Source organism: Lolium rigidum, chromosome 1 (genome assembly GCF_022539505.1).
Source record: "Lolium rigidum isolate FL_2022 chromosome 1, APGP_CSIRO_Lrig_0.1, whole genome shotgun sequence".
In the NCBI taxonomy this organism is placed as follows: Eukaryota; Viridiplantae; Streptophyta; class Magnoliopsida; order Poales; family Poaceae; genus Lolium; species Lolium rigidum.
In genome coordinates, this window is record NC_061508.1 from 171,525,661 (window position 1) to 171,530,553 (window position 4,893).

Consider the following 4,893-nt stretch of genomic DNA (forward strand, 5'->3'; position numbering starts at 1 on the left):
ACAATATTTTAAGTTCTCCAGTTTCCTTGGCTGAAGGAAAACAGAAGGACCAGTTCAAGGTTAGAATTGACTGTCCAAATGGTGTTGTCAGCTTCCTCAACCGTACTCATGGTAACATTCCAGAATCGACAACTCTGGCCCTACTCTGTTGTAAATGACCTAAAGTTGAACAAAGCACATCAAATAACAAAAACAATCGACCAGAGCACACTACAAAAAAATACTAAGACGTTATAAATCTCAATCCTTATGAAATGATGCAATTTCCACAATGTTCAACAGTAGACAATAGAAAAACATTAACTAAAAAATATACAGGACTCGCACCTACAGGAAAGTAAGAAACAACTCGTTTATCGCAGGTGACAAGATGACATGGAAATTGATAGTGTCAAAGCCACCCCAATTTGCATCAATATTCATTTATCTTCATAGTTTCGGAAAAGTCTAAAAAATTGAGATATCACAAGAGGTCTTTTCCTGTTAAAATAACACCAATGAAACCAGCCGCGAGGAGCTGACATATTTACCACTTTTTAACCAAGCTTACGAAGTTCACATTATTGACATGTCGCTTGTTACGTGCAAGGTACTGCACATAAGAAGGTGCAAAATAAAGCATATGTAGAAGCTAGCTGCAATAAGGATCCTATTGCCATGACGTTCTGCAATTAGTTTTTTTTTTGGTATGGATAAGGTTAAGGTTAATTTATCTTTGTTAAGGGCTAATAAAAGAAGCTCATTATCATTCCTAGTCTCTTCTCTCCCCCAAAAAAATTAGCAGCTTGCATGTCTCAATCATTACAACGACACCAAAGCACGAAATGCCAGTGAAACATCTAACATGATGGAATGGCTAAATAAACAAGAGTAGTGTTAGCTTTGGCCTGGAGCTTATGACAAGTATATTGGCAGGCTTTCTTCAAGATGAGAGCAGCCAGAGGTGAATCTATCAAACGTCAAGTAGCTATTAAAGGAGAGCTTCTCTTTTCTCTGGTGCTCTTTTTAGCACCATCTCCATGCACTGTAGGAGAATCAATCACACGTTGAGAATAGCCATAATGTCTACTCTATAGCGGAAAATTATAGCTCCTTGTGAGATGGGATACCTTTTGAATCTTTTCTATCTCCGGGACATAATTGATCTTCAACTTCTTTCCAAGTGAGAGCTCTGTCCTATTCCTACTTGAAAAGATATTTTCCTACATAAGATAGATAAAAAATTAGTAACATCATTAAACTTCCATAGAGTTTCATAAGAATAAGAAATCTGAAATTATTTTCTAACACTGTTCCATGGAACCGTTAACTGAAACATCAACTATCAAAGATGTAATTCGAAATGCAATATAGCAGAGTTACAAGGAAACTAATTATTCAAAGGATAGGAATTTCGGTTGAAGCCATCACCGAAAGTAAGGAAGCAGCATACTCTGATCTTGACAGTTCAATCTTGAGCACACCATTAAAGCCCCAAGTCTCTAATCCCGTTCCTATGCACAAGAGTTAAAACACCACCGACCAAACAGAAGATCCAATCTGGGGCACAATCAGTTCTGGTTCATGCCCATACAACATTCATTCGACAATAAATAGTTACAATGAAATTACAATAAATTAAATTATGAACCGTTCATATCCTGCAAATTAATCTGAACTGGACCAGAAATAATACACAAGCACACCATAGCACTGAACCGTTCGTACCTCCCCTAATTTATTCCAAAGATCGGAATCTTGTGTGGCGGCAAAGTAGTGCCCCAGATTATTATCACCTACCAGTGATAGAAGATCATCATCATGCTCGCAACAGAAACACATCAACAGAAGTCTATTGAACGAACAATCAGCCTCCTCCCCAAGCTGATCATATTATAAAATTTTAAGGATATCCTGACTGAATGTAAGTAGTAGTACTGCACATAATCAAACTGAGAAAGTAAAATCAATGATATCCAAATACAATATGTGATTTCCATATAAACAGTTTTCATGTATCTAATCTATTTTTAGTGTGTAGATTGACTCACTATATATAGTGTGTATCTACTATCTACGGAGTAGTTCACTTTTAAGTGTCTAAAACGTCTTATAGCCCCTCAGTCCCACGAAAATTGTCTGAAATTTGACAAACTTCAGACAAATTTCATGGGGGGGGGGATGGAGTATTTATGAATAGAGGGAGTAAATCATTTTTGCATGTTTTATATGTGCGTGTTTTATTTTTGCAGTGCCCATCGGACAAAAGGGCGAAGCTTGTGGATGGATCAACAAATAATTTGCTTCCACGGGGGGCGGTTCTTGGGAAGAATCTTGCAGATGCAAATGCTCCTACTGGTAGCAAAGGGAAGGCGGCACTGAGGGTTGGCAAAATTATCAATAATGTGCCAAAGACTCCTAAAGGGTTTGCAAAGGTGTTGACCCATGATTGTCTCACAGAATTGTGATCCCTGAAGGTTTCCTGCAGTCGCTTCATACTACCAGCTCCTGTTTGATGACTCTCATGGTTTAATAGTGCTTGTTTATGGTTTGTCATGATGAAGACCGTCGATGATGGCAAGGCTATCCTTGAAGATGGGTGTCCAGAGTTTGTCATAGCCCATCGACTTCAGATCGGCTATGCACTGACGTTCAAACTAGTGGGGCCTACAACCCTGAAGGTGATCGCCTTCGATCTCGAGAGGATTGAGATTGTGTCTAAGTGTGCTGCTCACCCATGCCTTTGATGTCCAGACCTGAATCGAGTGTTGATGTAATGTTTGTTTACATCTGGTGAACCTATTTATTACTTATTAGAAATTATATGTATTGCTGAATGAGAGCTACTTTTAATTGTGGCCGCGTATTTTGCATTGATCTTTCTTTGCCACTAGCTGTTTATTATACATATTATATACTACCTCGATCCCAAAGCATACGGCTTTTTTAAAAGTCAAACCAAGTAAGTTTGACCAAACTTTTAGAACAATCTATTAGCAAATACAATATTTTGTGGATACCAGACAAAATATTTCACTATCTATTTAATGATATTAATTTTGTATTTTGCATGTTAATCATTTTTGGTAAAAGCTTAGTCAACCTTGACATAGTTTTACTTTCTAAAAATAATATAAGCCTTAAGCTTTTGGATTGAAGTAGTACAAAACTGTTTCCGTTTTCGGTGTGACTACTTCTCACATAACCACCGGTACGGGGTCGACCGACCCGGCTGACATCGCGCGAAAAAAAGGAATCGTGCGAGTGGCGACCCGACCATCTCCTGTGTTTGGTGAAAATCCCTCGACCTCAACTCCTCGAGCGTTCCCTTCCCGAGATTCCTAGTCCCCGCCGCCACGCCCCGCCCATCGAGGCCGGCCCTCTACAAAGCCCCTTCGCGCATCATCGCTGCTCATCCCCTTGCTCATTTCCCGGCAGCCAGGCCCCCGCCCCGCTTTCTCGCATGCCTTCACACGACGCCCTACACCATCGTGTGCTCTGATGGACATGCCGACGAAGAGGCTGCGTGGATCAAGTGAGAGTAACCCGCAACAGCACTTGCAACTCAGGAAGAAGAACATGCGGCCTTCAGAAATCACAAGAGGGCAAGCTACGATCGAGGAGGTTTTTTCCCGTATGTCCAGATTTCACTTTTAATGTTGATGTCTACTTGTTTGCTAGTAGCCTGCTAGTGACTAGTATTGCATAGGAGATTGTTCAAATATTAATTTAGATTTAAATGTTGTAGCTAGGATACAGAATAAGAAAATGTTTGTGAAATCTTGATCTAGCAAATGGGTTTGCTGATCCGGGAGTTCGGAGACCAATTTATAAATATGGTACCCCTGAAATCGAAGATAAAATGAGATGGGCATATGTGTCGAGAGGCCGTAATTGTTTAATTGGTCACAATTTTCCCAAAACGAAATACAATTGGTTAGAGTATATATAGTGGGGAGAAGGATGATGCATATTGCTTCCATTGTTTTCTTTTCAAATATTCAAGCAATAGTTCACACTTTTCAAAAATTGCTCGGTGTTGAGAATGTTCTTGATAATACATCAGATCTTCGAAAAGATATATATATAGCTGCAATGTTTGTTAAACATAATTTGTCCATGCATGTGCGTATATTAAGAGAACAAGGGTACGATGGTGCCAAAAATATGCGTGAAGAGATACATGGTTTAAACACTTAATTGTATGATACATCACTATATCTTATCAAAATATTGCTCTATTTTGTTTGTTTTTATTATTTATAGTCATTTTTGCAGATGTACTTGATGAAAATATGCAAATTGAATCGGTTTGTACCTTTTTGGTTGGATACACTTGCTTTTCAATGAAAATAAAATTTGAAGTTTATTTTTCCGACCTGACTCAGTTCAATTCCTGGCTCCGCCGTTGCACAACTAGATGATGTCATCGAATATCGTGCTATAAGTTCATGGCTGGCACGAATCTTAAAGAAAATCTAGCGGTTTGAAGATATTTTCGTGGTTTCATCCCCGCGTACAACTGTGAAAAAAATCTTTACGGAAAATCCCCACGGTCCACCTCGGCTCCTCCTCCCGTGCGGCCATGTTGACGTCAGCCCTTCAAAGTTGGACCTACCCTTAAAAACTGATGTCAAAGGGTTGCTAGATGAAAACGACACGCCCCAGAATTGGGACAGAGATTTGGTGCACATGAGCACCAGTGATCTCATTATTTAAAAATTTAAAAATCATTTTTATGTTTTAAGAAAATCTAAAAATAAATCATTATATAGGTAGTAATATATCTCACAATCGTGCAAATTTGCAATTGAAAATACTGTGTATTTGGGCTGCACAAATTATTTTGTAAATCCGAGCGTAGTGATTTCAAATCTCCAAAATAGACAAACTTTGTCATTTTTGTGCAACTAA